The sequence below is a fragment of the Miniopterus schreibersii genome (genome assembly GCF_964146895.1).
Source record: "Miniopterus schreibersii genome assembly, chromosome: 5".
NCBI classification, from domain to species: Eukaryota; Metazoa; Chordata; class Mammalia; order Chiroptera; family Miniopteridae; genus Miniopterus; species Miniopterus schreibersii.
The window spans coordinates 344,067-363,872 of NC_138106.1; the positions used below are offsets into that span (position 1 = coordinate 344,067).

The 19,806-nt window shown below is 56.8% G+C and overlaps 1 protein-coding gene across 2 annotated transcripts in view; it reads right to left on the minus strand.

Annotated features, from left to right (window-relative positions):
* GRIK1 (glutamate ionotropic receptor kainate type subunit 1) overlaps positions 1-16,526 on the minus strand; it is a gene marked incomplete at its 3' end in the record, with an annotated part of 189,967 nt that extends 173,441 nt beyond the window's left edge. For both annotated transcript variants that reach the window (XM_081138307.1, XM_081138306.1), the window contains exon 1: positions 16,466-16,526. The remainder of the gene's footprint in view (positions 1-16,465) is intronic.
* Positions 16,527-19,806: the final 3,280 nt, after the last annotated feature.

Here is a 19,806-nt window from a genome sequence, read left to right on the forward strand (position 1 = left end):
ACAAAGAATTACTTGCAAACGAAGCAACGGCAACGACAGGAGTTAACTGTCCTTGACCGTCCGCCATGTCCCGGCCCCGTGCTAACCACCTTCCGCCTCCGGGCGCGGCTCGGCTCGTAATCAACCCCATTTTACAGGCAAGAGAACCAAGGCGGAAAGAAGTGGAAGGATTTTCCCAACCGCCACACGCGGTGAGGTGTGGAGCTGGCATTTAAGGCATAAAACATTCATAACCAGCCTCTGCTGTGTCTCCATAGTCTCCGGACACACTGCATCTCCTCTACTTAAGTCGAAAGACTTTGAAGGTCAAAAAAAAAAAGCCTCCATGTTGGGGGCACCTTCCCAGCACCTAATCCTGGGGGGCGGCGGCCGTGTTTCTCGGGGACGTTCAGGGACGTGCACCTGCCCTGGCTGCCCACCGAGAAGTAAACGAACAGACAAATCAGTGCCAGGCAGCAACGCAGAGGCCGTGTTATTAGGGTGACACTCTCAGGGAAACCCAGCGGCAGCGACCGTGTAACGGGGACGTCCGATGTGCGTATTAAATGGCGCCGTGGTTTCATCCTCACGGTTCCATCGTCCCACCCGGGGGCGTCCCAGCCCCGTTACACGAAACTGTCTCGGTCAGCGTCCGGGAGAAGCGGACGGGCCTCTCCCGGGAGGTGGCGGGGAGTTTACTGAAGCTGCTCCTTATAAACACGGGCGGGTGGGCAGAAAGGTGACCCCGGTTTACCCAGCGAGCGCCGAGGTCACCACCAGCCCCTCTCCCCTAGAACCGAGGGTCAGGGAGGGAACACCTGAGCTTCGGAGAGACACCCCGGAAGCTAAGCCCTGGGGAGCAGGGAGGCCGGCCACTCGGGGAACCTGCCGGGGCGCCAGGGAGGCCCGGGTGAGCACCTTCCCTCCCTGCCTTCCCATCTGGGGGTGCTGTTGACCAAGAACATCAAGACCAGGAGGGAGAGAACCTGTGATACACGTCGGAAGGTGGGAGGCGGCCAGGGCGTGGTGGGAGCTGATGGGGGCGCGGCCATCACGGCCGGGGAGCGGTCTCCTGTGGAGGAACCGTGGGTCGGGGCGTCGTCCACCCTGTAAAGTGGGGGGAGGCCGGGCGTCCACAGAACACACCTAGAGGGCACGTCCAGGACGCGCCGTGCTCCCGAGCTGGGGTGGAGGGGGGACGTTCTGGGTCCCCTTTGTCTTAACCCCGCCCTGAGCCAGGCAGCACTTTCTGAACAACTGACTTACGGGAGAGTCGAGAGTGGGCCACAGCCCGGTGCTGGCTGCCGCCTCGCGTCAGGGAGACGACGGCTAAGACAGCGCTCGCCCGACACCGCCTCCCCCGCGGCTCCGCAGCGCGTCAGCCCGTCAGCCTCGGGGGACCGGCAGCCCGGGCGGCAGACGCTGAGAGGCGAGCCCCCGGCCTCGGTTTACCTGGAGTGTAAAGGCGAAGGTGTGATTCTCACGGGACCCGACCACTCAGGGCCCCTGCGTCCTGACCAAGGATGGAGGGGGCGCGGAAGGAAAACACCACAGAGGCGAGAGGAGTCGCCCAGGCCTGAGAGGTGGGCGTCCACAAACACGTAGGGGGATTTTTTTCTCTTAAATTATTTTGGGGGGAAGCAGGACTTCCCTACTCTGTACCTTTGCTCACAGGCCCTCTGGGGTTGATCAGAACATGGCGTTTAATTTCTATACATTGTCAAAGAGAAGATTTAAATTTCGCCTTCGGGGGAATAGCTGCTGGTTACGTAACTGGTTATGCAATTCCCACCTAAGAAATAGCTCTGTTTTTTCCATTACCTTGGAAGATTTATTGCACACAAATGCGCACACACAGCCGACCAGGAAGCACCGGCGGGGAGCCGAGTGCCCCTAACAGACGCCTCCCGGCTCCGACTTCCGCGCTCCCCTCCGCTCCCCGCCGTCCATTCTGCTCTGGGTTCACCTGAGGGGGTCGCTACCCGGGACCGTTTCCAGGACCTTCTCACGCTTGGGCAGTTCCTGCCCAGCGCAGCTCGCAGCTCCACGACCCCGGCCGCAGTTTCACAGCTTACGGCTGAATATTCATCCGGGTGATCGCGGGATTCACGCCACGTCCTCCCTGCGCCTGAGCTCCGTGGGGACAGCTGTGTCCCGCGCTCGTCAGGGTCCAGCAGCTGCCCGCGGCTGTCACCCCAAAAGACTGGCGGGGCCGGGACGCGGTGCCCCCTGCGCACCACGCGGTAGCCGGCGGCAGAGCTTGCTGGCCTTTCCGGGGACGTGTCCTCCAGAGGTGCCCAGGGGCCGGGCAGGGGAAGCGTCATCAAAGCTGGGTCCCCGACTTGTGGCCAAACGTGACCGCGGCCGGTGGCCTCTGTCCGCACCATCTGGGAATGTGTGGCCGACTATTTTACTCGCCTATTAATTTTTCCCCGGGATTGAGCCTAAACTAGGCTCCGTGTGTAATTTCTGTCTCAGGACTGCCGGGTGCCAGTACCGTTGGTGTTCTGGGCGGTCGGGTTTTGTCCCGGGGCCGATGTGGGTGCTCAGCGGCACCCTGCCCCCTGCCCACGAGATGCCAACAGCAGCTTCACCCCGTCCCCGCAAGATGAAGCCACAAAAATGCCCCCAGACGTCACCAAGTGTCCCCTGGGGGACAAACGCCATTCCTGGAGGAACCGCCTGACGTTCCACGGAGGGTGCTGGTGGCGCCCCAGCTCCGGCCTGTCCCGGCACCCGCCTGTCCCAGCTCCCCCGTGTCCCAGCTCCCGCCCATCCCAGGTCCTGCCTGTCCCGGCTCAGGCCTGTCCTGGGTCCCGCCCGTCCCAGGTCCCGCCCGTCCCAGGTCCCGCCCGCCCCAGCAGCCTTCGCAATGGGAGGGCGCGGCTGGCCCGCGGCCCTCGCTGCACATCCCCCGAGTTCCTCACGGTCCTATTTCACAGTCCCAGAAATATCTTCATCTGTAACAGCTCCCCAGGGGGTTTCGAGTAAAAGTTGAGTCTTCACAAATCAAATAAATCAAGAAATAACAGGCGGGCGGGGGTCAGACCTCTAACACCTGAAATTTCACCCAGGCTCCCTGCGCTTTCAATTAAGACCTTGAGTCTGGTTCCGTTTCTCAGCTCGTGCGCCCACCTGGGTTCCGCTGTGGAAATTCACACGCACGGGAAGCCTGGGAAGCAGAGTCAGGGGAGCTCCAGAAGAAACCTGCCTGCAGAAAATTGGGAGTTTTGACTTAATTCCGCACAACCCGGCTCTGCATTTCCCCAGGTGCCGGTGCTCGTGGCCCGGGGTCGGCGGGGCCGACGGAGGCAAGCGGGTCACGTTTTCCCCGATGTCCCAGGGCGGCCCTGCTGGGAAGGGTTCTGCCCGTAAAAGCAGGAGGGGGGGCGATCACACAGGCGGAGGCGATGCTGGCGATGAAGTCGGGCGGCGTGTTCACAGGCTGCGTTTCCCTCCCGAGCTCCATGCAGGACGCTGGGTGTGAGCTCGGGCCTCAGTTTCACATCCACGGAACAGTCGTATTCAGAACAACTGCCTTCGGCTTCGGGTAACAGCCAGGATGTGCCCTATAAACGTGCACACCTCGCGATCCGTGTCCAGCACGTAATATTTAAGCTTTAGGGTGAGTTGATAAAGCCACTAACCTGTTTTAATTTTGAAATGTTTCCTATTATTTATGAACACAGTGTCACGCATCGTGGGGGAGAGAACCTCTGTGGACTGAAAACACTGATCTCACAACTACCTCAGGAACGTGTGTCTTTCTCCTGTTCTTCATGAATAATTTAATGCACACGCAGGGCTTCGCTACGCAGGAGTCGTTCTATATTTAAAAGCGCTGCCTGGACACTGTGCCTCTCAGAAAGAGTGTCCTCGAGAAAAAAATCCACAGTATGTGTTAGGAGCGACCCAAATAGAGTCGTCTTCATTTTCTTTCCTCTTAAACCAATTTTCCTCATGACTACGTGTTAAAATTGCATTTACTTAAGTTATCCTCTAAAAAATAAATGGAAATAGCTCTTTGTCTAAAAATAACTAAAGTGCCAACTCCTTTTTTACTTAATTTTAGCAACTGGGTCCTGCGCCTGGACGCTCCCAAACAAATCACTCTCTCGAGCAGCTTTTTGGGACAATATGTAGAGAGGATTGTGGATTTTTTTTTTTTTTTTTGGACAAAACAATCTTAAATATTAGTGTTTGGCACTTTTTTTTTTTTTTCTTTTCAAAAAGAATCTTACGTTTTAGTGTTTGGTACCTAAGACCCGACTACAGGCCATAAAACGGTTTCCCCAAATATACTCTGGGCAGAAAGTGGCCCCTTTTTGACGCCCGAGGGGGCTTCGGGGCCCGGTTTACGCGATTCTGTGCGGTTGGGCGTGTTCACGTCGGCCTGTAGGTGGGTCTGTCCACGTGGCGTTTTACAGTCGCCTCCGACTGTGACTGACGCTGTCTGTGGGCGTGGGAAGCACGGTGCGGACTGGGGGGGTCACGAGTTGACTGACGGCGTGATCTCCCTCTTCCGAAAGCCCTGAAGAAGTTTTCCGCTCGCCCCCCCCCCCCCCCGCCTGTTATTCTCAGTGGAGACGCCGGTTTCAGGCTTTCGCAGCAGCTGCAATGGGCAGCTCTGCTCCCGCACGATCTCTCAGGCCCTGCGTCCACGCTAACGACGCTCCGGGAGAGGAACGAGGCAAGGACGGCAGAGACGCGGCGGGCCAGGCACATGCCGGGGAGGGAGCCTCGCCAGCCCCGTTTCCAGCTCATCCTGTCGCCGCAGACGTGACCGGAATCTTCGGATTTATCACGTTGCCTTTCGGCTCAGGTATAAAGGTGTGGGCTTGGAAATGAAATGCCGTTTTCAGGGGTGTTGTTTATCTCTCCCCCCAAAAGGCAAGACATTCTTAAAAATTTCAAGCTGTTCTTTAGGTTCTACAGAGAAAACTCAGACTCTGAAACCAAAACATATTGTTTCGGGTTTCACTTGCTTGGTTTTGAACCTGAAAACCCGGGTAGTGCTCGCAGAGCACGGACTCTAAGGAAAGCAGGACACAGATGGGCGAACAAACCCGGTTTCCCTCCTGTGCTCTGTGCGGTCGATGGGCCTATTCGATGGAACAGCCTTTCCCGGGAGCAGGCGACCGGGACCCCGGAGCTCGATCTGAAAGGCGCCGAGGGGACAGGAGCATGTGGGCTCTATTACGGGCCAGGACGTGCAAAGCAGGTTCTAATGGAAAACAAATCAGCAAACAGCGGAACGATGCAAATATAAAACACAAAATCTGAGAAAATGAGTTGGTAAAAATATTGCATATTGGCCCCGACCGGAGTGGCTCGTCCTGAGCACTGAAGGGCTGCAGTTTGCCTCCCAGCCGGGCACACGCCTGGGCTTCAGGTTCCGTCCCAGGGCAGGGCACCTACAGAAGGTGGCCAGTCGACGTTTGTCTCTCACATCGACGTTTCTCTCTCTCTCTTCCCCTCCTCTGTCTCCAAATCAATAAAAATATATTTTAAAAGCATTGCAAGTTGTTTTCTGAACAGTAGGCGTGCCTGGCGGGGGCATCGTGGGCTGGGCCAGGGCCCAGCTGGGGCTCGGAGGTGACTCCTCCTGCTGAGGTGCTGGGCACAGGCCCAGGTGCGCCGAGCGACCAGATGGAGAACCTGCTGCGCCCCAGAGTCTCAGCAGCCAGGCCAGCTCCCCGTGGCTGAGCCCTGGGGTCGGAGGCCCCCACCCAGGGCCCAATGGGACAAGCTGGACCCCAGACGTCTGCAGCAGCAGCAGCCAGTGCCCCTCCCTTAAAGTCACCTTAGGGAGCAGGGAGAAAAGAGAGTCCTAAAAAATTACATTTTAAATTTAAAGTGAGGACCGTCATGTGGCCCCAGGGCTAATAGGGCCGAGTGTGTGTGTGTGTGGGGGGGGGGCTCGATGTTTAATTTCAGGGAAATGAGCAAAGCTCCTTTTCTATAGATGTGAGGCTGTGGATGTAGATGCTGATGTCCCAGAACACAGTGTCTTCGGGCAGCATCTCGGTTCAAACCCATGTGATAAAGCAGAGCCCACACTGTGGAGGGAGCTGTGCACCCAGGCACTGGCCACCATTCCCCCCACGGCCACCACTCCCCCTCCATGGCCACCGGTCCCTCCCATGGCCACTGCTGCCCCTACGGCCACGGCTCCCCACCACGGCCACGGCTCCCCCTCCATGGCCACCGCTCCCCCTCCATGGCCACCGCTCCCCCCACGGCCACCACTCCCCCTCCATGGCCACCGCTCCCCCTCCATGGCCACCGCTCCCCCCACGGCCACCGCTCCCCCTCCATGGCCACCGCTCCCCCTCCATGGCCACCGCTCCCCCCACGGCCACCACTCCCCCTCCATGGCCACCGCTCCCCCCACGGCCACCACTCCCCCTCCATGGCCACCGCTCCCCCCACGGCCACCACTCCCCCTCCATGGTCACCGCTCCCCCCCCCACGGCCACGGCTCCCCCCATGGCCACCGCTCCCCCTCCATGGCCACCGCTCCCCCCCCACGGCCACGGCTCCCCCCATGGCCACCACTCCCCCTCCATGGCCACCGCTCCCCCCCCCACGGCCACGGCTCCCCCCATGGCCACCACTCCCCCTCCATGGCCACCGCTCCCCCCCCCACGGCCACGGCTCCCCCCATGGCCACCACTCCCCCTCCATGGCCACCGCTCCCCCCACGGCCACCACTCCCCCTCCATGGTCACCGCTCCCCCCCCCACGGCCACGGCTCCCCCTCCATGGCCACCGCTCCCCCTCCATGGCCACCGCTCCCCCCACGGCCACCACTCCCCCTCCATGGCCACCGCTCCCCCCACGGCCACCACTCCCCCTCCATGGCCACCGCTCCCCCACGGCCACCATTCCCTCCCCCAGACAGGACACGGATTCACTGACAGGTGTGAGACGTAGCAGGTTAGGGGCCCTCAGAGCTGGAAGATTCTTCCCTCAGTTCCCTTCTCACTACGCCCGACGGCACGGACGTGATGGCGAGAATCATCTAGAAACCACAGAACGCCCACTTTCAGCAATCGCTTTTAAACTGGGCAAAGGACACTAACAGGAATCAACATAAAAGAAAAATTTCGCCCACACTCCACCATCTTAACCAAACGAGGGGCTCCTGTGTCCAGATTCAGCCTCGCTTGGCTCTTGCCTACGAGCAAGGACGGCCGTGCCCTCCCAGGCCCGCGTGCGGCCCGCAGGCCGCTCTGAGCTCTTCCTGCTCGCGCACGTTCCGCGCGAGGGTCACAGCAGCAGCCCGGCCCCCGCGTCCGTCCCAGGCTTTCCCTGGGCGCCCCCCGAACCCTCACGTGAGGCACAATCGCTGGCAGTGGCTCTTCCCAGCTCAGCCGCGTGTGGAAACAGCCTCAGGGCTCAAGTCGTCCCGGGAACCAAAGCAACACGCGCGGCCTGGAGTCCAAGACGCAAATGCCTCTAGACGTGAAACGGGGCTCTGCCGACTAACCCCTTAGGAGGTAGACACAATAACATCTTACACGATACAAACATAGCGGGTCGTCGGGGTGCAACTGCTCTTCGTGGGTTGCCAAAGTATATAATCCAACGCTTTAGAAGTTACAATTTACGAAAAAGGAAAGAACACCCTTAAAAGTTATAATTGAGTCTTCACAGTGGGGGAAAAACACTGATGATTTTCACTGTCTTTTCTCCAACTTGAATGACAAAGTACTTTTTGGCTCTGGGAATTGAGTATTGACTTTTTAGAGGATATTTAGACAACTTTGCTGAGAAAATGGATCCGTGCAAATAGTGGGCGCCGAGTGTTCAAGACGCCGGCGTTCCATGACTGACGGGGCCGGCGCAGCGCCTGAGCCCGGATTCCAAGCGAAATCATTTTTAGTGACGTACAGAAGGCCTGGAAGAGTCAGAAACCTGGGCGCTGACGGACAGAACCGGCTCATTCCACAAACTCATTACAGAGTTCTAAGGAAGACACACAACCATCACATTTCGTCAATAGCAATTTTTATCCGAAGTTTATTTCTCTAATGACTCTGTCCTGACTTGTATGCTGTCGTCTGCGTTTTAATGATACTCTTAGAAACCATGTAGCACATCGCGCGGGGCTGACTGTAGCTTTTGTTTCCCTCGATACAATTAGTTACAAATCCTCACCTTCCGCAGAGGAGACGGGAGCAGAAACAGCAGAAACCGGGATATGGGTGGAGGGTTATTTTTAATAGACGATTTCTTTGTTTTTCAGAAGAGCGTTAGATTTACGTGAGCGGTGGGGATGTGGTCTAGAGCGTTCTCACACGCGCCGCGTCTAGTTCCGCTGTTACTAACATCGTTAGGTGAGTAGGGGCGTTTGCTAAAATAAACAAACAAGTATTGATACACTATTACTGAGTAATATGCATCTTTATTCATTGTCCTTTTTCTGTTGCAAGATCCCATTCCAAACGCCTTCCATGTACTGGTCACGTCTCCCCGGCTCCTCGTGGGGGGGGCAGTTTCTCGGGGTTTCCTTGCGTTTTGTGACCTTCACGGGGCTGCCGAGGGTCGGCCGAGTGCCTTGGGGAACGACAGGCTATCAGCGCTCGACGCTTTCCTGCGACTCGAGCGGGAATCTGGATCTTGGGAAGGAAACCAACAGGCAAAGTGCCCATCACGGCAGGATTTATCCCGGTGACGCTGGCCTCCGTCACTGTCCCTCCTGCTGGGAGATATGTCTCGTCTCCCCCACTTAGGCGTGTGATTATTGATTGATCTGTTGGACCACTTTTCCATATCAGTATGGATCCGCAGCTACTTTGGTTTACGGTTTACTTTTAACAATGTTGCTGCTCCAGTGATTCCAGTCTCAGCCCCTGGCAGCACTCGGTGCGGCGTCTCTTCGACGCCTTCCCCGCGGTGAGATTTTCTCGAGCACGTCCTTAGTTTTCTGGGGCTAAAGGACACCCCAGGGTCATCTCTATGCTCTGTGCTTCAGTCCCCAGATGGCCCGTTTCTCCAAGGACACCTGGACGCCAGGTGTGCGGGCACTGCCCCCAGAAGCTGGTCTCCAGCCCCCCTCAGCGGACATACCCAGGTGGGGGGTGAATTTTCACCCATCAAATAAAACAGATGCTTTACTTTTGCACAGTCCATAATTGTGAACTTGCTCAATGAGCAAATAATACATTTTAATATTCCTTTTTTAAGGAGAATAGTAGGTAGTAGGTGGTAATGACCGTTGGTCTGCACACTGATCACCGATGGCAATAACAGTTAATCATCGCTCGTCTACTAAGTAAAAATGAATATACACGATTCTGGTGTAAAAACCAGCCTGTCTGAGCTCCTTCGAAACGTGACGCAGTAGAAGTTTAAAGGCTCGTGTGCTGCTTGATGTCGTTTTCCTTCCCCAGCAGGGTGGCAGCGAACCCCTCGCTCATCAGAAGGCGACAGACGGGCAAACGTTTCCAGTGCATTCGGTCAGCGGGTTCACCACACAGGCGTTACGGGACTTAGGGCGGCGAAGGGGGTGTTCTCACGACTGTATCGCGCGAGCCTGTCTCCGCGGCTGGTGTGTGGTCAACGGGAGTTGACTTTCTGTCGTCAATGCCAGTGATTATTTTACTTTATTTTCCCACCACCACTTACCCCCTCTGCCCCCAGGGCCCCCTCCACCCCCGGCAGTCAGGGCCCCGCTCTCCAGGTCCGTTCCCCAATCTCTGTTTTTCTTTATTGCCCCCCCAGCCGCCAGCCTGCTCGTCTGTAAGTCTGTCTCCGCTTCGCTGGCGGTTCGGTTTGCTCAGCAGACGCCACATGTAACTGCGGTCGCGTCACGCGGGGCTGGTGGTGCTCCGACCGGCTCATCCCCGCAGGTCGTGCTCTCCAGGCCCCGCCGCGAGGTGGCGAAGGGCAAGCACCTGACCCGCTGACCCTGCTGCTTAATTCTGCTTTGTAAGGAACCCCACCAAGTCCTTACAAATAGGTTCACAGCGCTACACGGAAGCACACGCTTAAAACCCCCAATGAGAACAAAACGAGTGTGAAATAGGGTCCAAGTGCTTGGGGAAGATAGTCTAAAATTTTGAACTGTTTTAGTAGTTCACTAATAACATAAGTACAAAATCAGATATTTTTTATCTCTTTCCTTTTTCTGTTTTCCTCGCCACGTAAACCATTTTTTCCAATAAACATTATTATTAATATTACAGTTGATGTAATGAGATGGGAGGTTTTTGCAATTCGCTGTGACAGCTTCATCTCAAGACAAGAAATTTATGAAGTGAATGCAACTGGTATACAATCCTTTCCATTTAAATCTTTCCATTTCTCTATGAACGTTTATCATTGAAAAATCAGACACGCATTTAAAAATAAGTGAGTCGGTTTAACTTTTAAATATAGACAGACCTTTAACTTACTACAAAGTACATTCCTGGAAAAAACACTATAAATCTATTTTAAGTTTTTCCCTTTAAAACGATGTTGAAATGTAAGCCTAGTGGGGAAAAAAATCAGGAAAACGGCCCATATCACGTTTCCAGCTAATAAAAGTGATGTACTTTCAGACCAGGCTGTGTGGTTTTAAAAATGTTTTCTGCATGGTGGAGACCATTCAAACAGCCAAACATTTAAATCCACCGGAGGCTTTTTATGCAGAGCTCTGGGCTGGGGGCAGAACTTGGGGGGGACTGAGGGCGCGGGCGGGCGGTGGCCCCGCGGGTTCCGAAGTGAGCGCTGGAATTTCCATGGTTTCACTGGCCAGTGTTTCCTCAAACATGTCCCGAGGAGCATGAGTTCAGTGGGACATTAATAATCATGATGCCAGGAAGAGTCCTCAGGTAATTAAAATTTGGGAGACATTAAACAAAAGAAACCAGTTTCTTTACACAGAATTAAAGAGCCTTTAATATCCAAACCTGCCTCCTGAGTCCCCAGGGGAAACGCTGGCCCACAGTCACAGGACCAGAAGAGCGAGTGATTCGAAAGCACTAACCCCCCCCCCCCCCCCCGCTCATCAACAGAGACGAGGGAGGCACCTTCGTCAGCTCGCATCACACGCACACACATGCAGACGCACACGCGTGCACACACATATGCACACGGACGCACACACGTGCACACACATGCACATGCACACGTGCACACACACATTCACACGGATGCACACACGTGCACACACAAACACACACATGATCATTAATAGTCTCAGTGCCAATTAGAAAAAGGCAGAAATGTGATCCCCTCGGCCTGCGATTCTCCGTCACGCTTTCTGACAGTCGAAATAACTTGGGAAAACTTACTGACGCAGACGGTATTTTCTACGTTACGCGGGTCGTTATCAACAAAACAACGAATGAAGGTCGCGAGGCTGTGGGAACTCGCCCCCCCCCCCCCCCCCCCGTATCCGCGAGTGCTCCCTCCAAACCAGCCCTATCCAACGTACAAGCTGGTTAAAAACGGCATGTCTGCCGCGGGCTCCCTCCGGCGGGTCGCCTCCTGACGCCGTTTTACAGACATTCCGGGGGCCCCGCCACAGCGCCACTGTCCTCCTGGCCAGCAGCCTCACGCTCAGACGAAGTCACAGCAACTTCAATTTGTCCCTGAATAACTAAGAGCCGCCATTCGCTTCTCGCACACGTGGTTTTGCTTTGTGCCAACAGTTCCGTAAACACGAGTCCACGCAACACAGCGAGGTCACGCCCGGAGACACACGCGCGGCGAGGACAGGCAGCTTCGGGTCCCCGCGCTTCTGCCAACTAAGCGCTTGGACTCGGGCAAAGCCAGCGAGCCGGGGGCTCCTCAAAGAGAAGGGGACCACACAGCCGGCAGGAGACGTGGCCACAGCTCGGTCTGCACAGGGGGAGCATCAGGCCCAGAAAGTAATTGTAGAAAAGCTGAATCATGCAGATAAAATCACAGGGCAAGAAATCGGCTCGTTAGGAGAAAGATGTTAACACCCACCAGGCGCTCGCTCCCTCCCGTCAACCTGTCAGAGCCTCGCTCCCGCTCCCTCCGCCAAGGCCAGCGGAGTTACGACCCACAGGCTCTCGGCGGGCGCGCGCCTCGGGGAACGGATCCTTCCCCGGAGCCTCTGCTCCGGGCCTGGCCGCCTGTGCCCACCCGCCTGTCCCGCGCCGGGAGCCGGAGCCTGTTCCACGCTGACTGTGCGCTGCGTAAAGCAATCAACAGCAGAATGTGAACTAAACCCGCCAAGAATAATATTTGGAATGAAAAACAGGAAGTGTCCGCGTGGAAGGCCGGGCGAAATTCAGCGAGCGCATCTGTCCGCAGAACATAAGCCGCACGGAAGGGCCAGCGTGTCCACTGTCACCCACACGGGTGTGTGGCCCGCGGCGGGCGAGCCGGCACCTGACAAACATGTGTCACGTGAAGAACGAACATTAACATGACGAAAGGATTCGCCATTAACGGTGAGAGTTGTGAGTTTTTTAAGTTCAAGAGAAAATATAAACAAACGTGTAGTAAACATTCCTTGGGCCTTTGGGGGGCCTTAGGGTTAAATGCTCCAAAGGAGGCTACAGCCAACTCGATGACGGAGGTAAAGACACGGGGGCCTCTCTCAAGGAAATACAAGCACTTGGATAATTATATTGTCATTTAATGCTCCACACTGTTCATACAAATTTCCACATTTCTCCTTACATGCTGTATTTATTTACATAATAGTAATATGTCATATTTACTTAGTGATTTGTCTGCAAATACAAAAATTAGTTTTTTGGGTCTTCCCGGTGACTCGTAAAAGCGGATATGACCGCGGCTACCTCACAGAACCAGGTGGGGCACGTCCGACCCGCGGTTCGGCAACCGCGAGGGGACTTGAAATTCAATAAATCCAGGCGCTCTTTTCATAGCTAGTTTTTAAGTCAATAATTTTGAATGGCCCTCAAGTGTTATAAATATCCAAATGGCCTTTGGCATTAGAAAGGCTCCCCACCCCTGCTGCCGAAGAAGAGATTTGGGCTCAGAAATATTGTGAAAAATACCACATCAACTCTTAAGTCCCTGTTCAGAAAGAAAATGTCAGTAATTTTTAAAAAGTAAAAATGAAACAACAACAAAACAATCGCTGTTGACCCTTTAACGACGCCGGTTTATGGAAGACGACCACCGCGCACTTGAAAACCTACACATAACTCTTGACTCCCCAAAAACTTAGCTGTCCCTTAGTATCCTGGAGGGTTTGCTTCCAGGAACCCCCACAGACACCAAAACCCACGCATGCCAAGTCCCTTATGTGAGACGGAATAGATCGAAGGAGAGGCCACCCCCCTGCATCTGCAGATCCCCGCTGCGGATCAGAAACAGAGCCGGTGTTTACTCACAAAAATCAAATCTGTGGACCCGGGACGTGTAAACCCATGTTGTTCGAGGGGCAATCAGATAATGCAGCCCAACTACTCATACCTGGCACAAAGCCGCTCACATTCCATGTCACCTGCTCCGACCGATGACATTGTCAGGGTGCAATTGTTTTAATTCAGTTTTTCAGATGCAGGACACAGGCCTGGTTTACTAGACACGTATCTAGTAAGTCTGGGAGACGGGCGCAAACCTATGCTTTCTGACGACAAACCCTGTTTCAGAGCCTGGCCACCTGCCACCCAACTCTGAAGACTATGCTTTTACCAGCACCTCTGTGAGTGGGCCTGTGGAGACAACGCAGGAATATTACTACGTAAACACGCCTTTCTGTTATTATTATTATTAGAAATATGATGCATCTGTCCCAGAAGTCGCATATGCACCTGGGACTGTTTTTCTCCACCCCCCCCCAACTGACGGTGGGTCACCGTTGGCTCGGGTCACCTAGGCCCCGCTCTGACTGTTAGGTACTGTTTGTGTGGCCATGTGAGGAGGGCACCTGTGACCGGAAAACTCAGATGTGTGTATGTGAGACATTAACTGGTTGCTCACATACACTGGGGTGCACGAAGCGGCAGGATGACCTCGGCATCCCACAGGGGCATCCCGGGAGGGGCCCCATCTCCCCTCCACGAGGCTGCTGGGAGTCATGCTCTTGTCCACACAAGATTACGAACCTTCTGCGGACAGTCGGCATCGGTGTGGGAACCATGCAGACGCACACACTCACCAGCCTCCCTGGGGGTAGGATGCATGAACTTGACCTTAAAGTGACCGCCCTCCTCAGCAGCCGAGGTGCAAGCAGACACTCTGGCAAGAGGAGCGGGTGAGGAACCCATCCAGGCATCCAAGTGCCTTCTCCACAGAAGCACCCTGCACAGTGCCCGGCGCCCGCGATGTACCACACGGATGTTCTCAACAACCTTCAAATCAACAATCAAGAGCCCCCTTTCTATTGGTTGGCTGAAGGGATGGTACTTTGTTGGAAAAGAGGAAGGAGCGATAAGAGATGATAAATCTTTCCTTCCCTGCACCCACCCACACACCCACCCACACACCCACCCACACACACGCGCACGCTTGGTCCCCCAACTCATTTGATATTTTGTGTTTGGTGTTGGACTTAACTGACTAAATGAACTGTTCAGAGACAGGTCTCCTTCCAGCGAACGCTGGTTTCCATGGCACTGAAATGCCCGTTTAAAAGTGAGCATGGTCCTAGGTGCTCGGGGGTGGGGTGATGCCCGCAGCAGCCACAGGTGGCTCGGAGCCGGGAGTGAGGCGTCCCCGCCGCCCACAGGCAACCCGGGCCGGGCAATTTTGCTCTGTGCCTCTGGCTCTCACTTAGAGAAAGGAAATCTCATTATCTGGGGGCGTGTATTGTGAGGTCCACGAGCCACGGCGGGTTGCTTTCACTTTGAAAACGGTTTCTAAGTGGATGAGTGTGGCCGCTCGGGGCTTGGAGAGGGGCTCAGACTGGAGAACAGGTGCATCTGAAAACATCGACCCCACCACCCCCTGGGATTCCTTAGGATCTGGGGGGAGGGGAGGAAAATGGGACCTCAGACTGGTGGTGCAGCGAGGGGGGCTGTTGGCTGGAAGCCACGTCCCCTACTTGCAGATTTGTGTCTTTTCAAATGTGTGAACTGTAAGCAGAACGCCAATTAAGTCCACAAGCCCTGGAAACTGTAATATGTTCCTCATTTGTTTTGTACGGTTCACAGGAATTTAGTGACTGGCGTCTGCGAGGTTGATCGCATCCAAACACAAATGAGCAAAAAACCCCCCCAAACAGGCCACCGAGGCTTGAGCACGTCTATGGTGAAGGGTATCTTAGCTGGGAGAGGATTTTTTTTTTTCTTTTGGTAAAAGGAATACTTCGGGACTCTTAACACACAGTCTGAATTACCCAGTAAAAGTGCACATTGTTACCCACAGTCTAGAAAAATGCATCTTCAGTAGAATTAGTGTCGGGGATCTTTTCTTTCCTTTGAAACCCAGACCCCAGGTGCCTAGAGAAACACATTTCAAAGTAGTAAACGAACATTGTTAAGACAACGGGCATGTTCAGTTAGAAGAACCGGGTTCTGGATTTTTGCAGAGGTTTGCTCAGGGCAGGTCAGACCCAGGGAAATTACTGAGAAATTCCTCCCGGGCTGGGCGGCTGGGCGGCTGGGCGAGGAGGCCTGCGGGGTGCAGGCACATGTGGCCCATTCCCTGGGGCCCTGGGAAGGGGGTGGGTTGGCAGCCGCCCAGAGGGGGAGCCTGGAGAAGCTGGGGGACCCCGGGTGTCACCCGCCACCTGCGGCTCTCGCGCTGTCTCTAGGGAGCAGAGCTGGCTGGAGAAAGACAGACAGACTAAGGGAGGAGCCGTGGGGCTGGGTCTGGAAGGAAGAGCACGGTGGAGGCTGAGAGCTGGCTCAACCCAAACACGTCCCCGAAGCCGCGGTCAGATGCACATGTTGGCGCCTGGTGCTCACACGGGCCCCCCTTGCTTCCCGGCCGGGCCCCAGGATCCCTGCCTGGAGCTCTCTGAGTCTCTCCGCCCCCGGCATGTGGGTCCAGGCCCCCCGGGAACTCACCTCCGGGGCAGCTGAGCGGCTCAGCGCCGGGCAGGCAGGTTGGGGAGCAAACGGGGACTCGGCTGCTGCTCCTGGTGCTGGCTGACCGCCCTCCCCGGGCCCCAGCCCTCGGCCAGAGGCCACATGCAGCCTGCGCCCCGGTGGACCCTGCAGACTTTGGAGACCCCCAGTGCACGAGCCCAACTCGGGCGCGAGAACTCGGAGGCTCGGGGCTGGCAGGCTCTGGAGATGCCCCGGTCCCGCGTGGCCCCCAATTCCACCCGAGCCCCGGGCGTGCCCGCGGCGCCCCAGAGCCCGGGGACCAGCGCCGCGCGGAGCGCCCGGTGCCCCCGACACCCAGGGGTGGGGGCGCGTCCCCGCGCCCAGGCTGCGGCCGCGCGACCCCAGGGCCGGAGGGAGCCGCCGGGCGCCCAGATGGAAAAGCCCGCCAACCGTGGCCGCGGGGACGCGGGGACCCGGGGACGCGGGGACGCGGCTGCCCCTTCCCGAGCCCCGGTCCCCGCGCCCCCCCGGCCCCCGCGGGGCTCACTCACCGATGCGCAGCGCCTGCGGGGCGGCCTGCGGCAGGACCGGGACCAGCACCAGGACCGGGACCAGGACGCGGCGGAGCAGGCGGAGCAGGCGGAGCGGCGCGCGCCCCGCGCCCCGCGGCCCCATCCTCCGGGCGCCCGTTCACGCGCGGCGCCGGCCGGTCCCGCCTCGGGCTCGGGCGCGGGGCTCCGGGTTCGCTCGGCCGGACCAGGGCGCGCGCGGGGGACGCGGGCGACGGGGGACCCTCGGTCCTGCGCCCGCCGCCGCCGGTCCTCCCCGCGCCGCGCGGATGCGGGGCCGCGCCTCCCGCCGGGCCCGGGGAAAGTTGCGGCCGCGCTGCGGGGGCGGCTCCGCGGGCGCCCGGGTCCGAGCAGCAGGTGCGCGGGGCCGATCCCGCGCCCGCGGCCCCGCCTCCCTGTCCTGCCGGCTCCGGCTGCGGGGATCCCCGCGCGCACGGCACAGGCGCGCGCAGCCTCCGCGCCCCAACTTCCAGCCGCGCGCAGGGAAACTCGGGGCGCGGGCGGGCGGGGCTCCGGGCGGGCCCTGCGGGGGTGGGGGGTCCCCTCCGCCCGGGCGCGCCCGCCCCCCCTGTCCCGAGGACGCCCCGCCCCGGCTGCGGGCGGGAGACGCGGGAGGGGCGGGGCCGCGGGGCCTCAGGGCGCCCCCCCCGCGGGACCCGGCCCGGAGCCGCGTCGGCGCTTCTCGGGTCAAGGGCGCGCCCGGGAACCGGAGCCTCGCGCAGGACGTTCCCGCGGCTGCGCCGGATCCGCGCTGCCGGGCGGGGTTTTTCTCTAAGTAAGATTTTGCAGAAGTGACGGAAACTGAGTCCGTGCTTCTAACAGGTCCACACACAGATGGGCCTAGGACAGGAAACTAAGTCTAGGGTCCGTCCGTCCGTCCGTCCGTGCGTCCATCCATCCACCCGTCCATCCGTCCCACCGTCCATCCATCCATCCCTCCATCCGTCCAACCGTCCATCCGTCCATCCGTCCGTCCATCCATCCGTCCCACCGTCCGTCCATCCGTCCCACCGTCCGTCCATCCGTCCGTCCCATCTGTCCATCCATCCATCCATCCGTCCGTCCATCTGTCCTTCCATCCATCCATCCATCCGTCCATCCGTCCGTCCATCCGTCCGTCCATCCGTCCATCCATCCGTCCATCCATCCATCCATCCGTCCGTCCATCCGTCCGTCCATCCGTCCATCCATCCATCCATCCATCCGTCCCACCGTCCGTCCATCCGTCCGTCCATCCGTCCATCCATCCATCCATCCGTCCGTCCATCTGTCCTTCCATCCATCCATCCATCCGTCCATCCGTCCGTCCATCCGTCCGTCCATCCGTCCGTCCATCCCTCCATCCGTCCGTCTGTCCGTCCATCCATCTGTCTGTCCATCTGTCCGTCCACCCAACTGAAACCTATGCGCTGAGTCCCTCTGTGTTGGACCAAGTGGGTACTTTTCACTTTAGACTCAACAGTGAGAAAATGCACCCTCCACCCTGCAATAGACGTGGTGACCCCACTGCTGGAGTCTCATCAGTTCATCCCTCAGGTGTCATCAGTTCGTCCCTCAGGTACCAGCTCATCCCTCAGGTAGGGTCCCCAGTTCTGGATACTCTGGGGTGAGAGCTGACGGAACAGAAAACCCACAGAGAAGACGGGCTGATCTGGACTTAGGGGTGCACCTTCTGTGTGGGCTGAGGAACCAAGAAGACTTGAGGGGCGTACATGGGTTACCTTTAGACATTCAAAGAGTCCTTGGGTTAAAAGAAAATAGTCTTAGTCGGTGTTAGTTAAATGAGAAAAAAATAAGAAAAATAATATTCAACGGAAGTTGGAGCAGAGTCGGCTTCACCTTACTTGGGGGGAGCACTTCTAAGTCAGGAAGGCGCTAAGCGTGGTGCGCCCCGCGTCAGGAAAGACGCAGACTGTCCGTCCCTCCGTCCATTTACTCCTTGGCTCATGGAAACAGCACTTGAGCACCTGCTTTCTGGGAGGCTCTGTGCCAGCCCTGTGGGCCCAGCAGGAATGTGGGTGCCACCACCACGAAGTTCAGGTATTAAAGAAGGGCGACAAGTCTACAAAGAACAGTCAGTACTCAGCGCACAAAGAAAGGAGGAATTTAACCTAATTTAGCGGTTTGGGGAGGTCTCGATAGGGGAGCGAGACTCCCAAACTCAGAGAAGGGGCAGTTTATAGGGGATTCGTAACTATTTCTTAAAACGAAAATAAATACAAAACTTGTTAGAGAATTTATTTTTAAACCTAAAGGTTTGTGTTGAGCATATAAATCAGTTGTCTTCTCTTTCTCCATCCGTCCAGGGTCAACAGGTAGGAAACTACGGGGCGAGGTCCTGAGACCACCGCGTCTAGAGCTAGGCCGGCTCTTGGACAAGCTGCGTCTGAACCCGGGTGGACTTTGCTCCAGTTCTGCAGCCCTGGTTGGGTGACTTCATCTCCCCGTGGCAGAGACGGGTGGTGCTCACCTCTGTCCAGGTCTCTCAGGTGCATTGGCGCTTGTCCCTTTTTAGTTAGGGGCAGTCCTGTGACTGGACTCAGCCAACGGAGCATGAGTGGGCCTGAGTGCACCCCCTCCGGATAGAAAGCAAGGCCGGGAAGAGATGCCACGCGGCCCCGGACTCTCTTCTACTTCCCGAGTAAACCCGAAGGTCACACATCCTGGGGGGAAGGAGCCTGGACCCCGGAGTCCCCTCTGGGAGAGGCATTGCCCTGAGTAGTTCTCAGACGACCAGCTCGGGACAAGTCAGTGACAAATCAGTTCTGTCTTTTAATCCATTAAGATTTCGAGATCCGCTTGTTACTGCAGCATAACCTCCCCCATGCTGACGATAAACTCCCAGGACTTGACGTCCTTGTGAAATGAGGGTGATGATAACTCAGTAAGGCCACTGGAGCATTACGTGGGCATATCCCATAAAAGGACTTTCCATATAAAGTACAAAGAATTTTCCAAAGTCCTTGTCGCTCAGCACATACAGGGTGTCCCCCAAAAATGTATTCACACACTAACAGCTGATAGCCCAATTTTGAAAATGAAATTAAAAAAAAATTTTTGATGAAAATATTACAGATGTCCCTTCTCCCCAATGACACCCCCCCCCAGCCCACCCACCCCCAGTCCCTCTCCACACCATTGTCGGTGTCCGTGGGTTGTGCATATATGCGTATAAGTTCTTTGGCTAACTCTCCCCCTCCAATAGACTCTGCCTTTATAGTGATTCGAAATGTGTGTATACATTTTTTGGGAGACACCCTGTATTAGTTCATTTGTGGTCATTACTTTATTGGTTAAAAAAAGGTCTGTACATGCATTTCTAG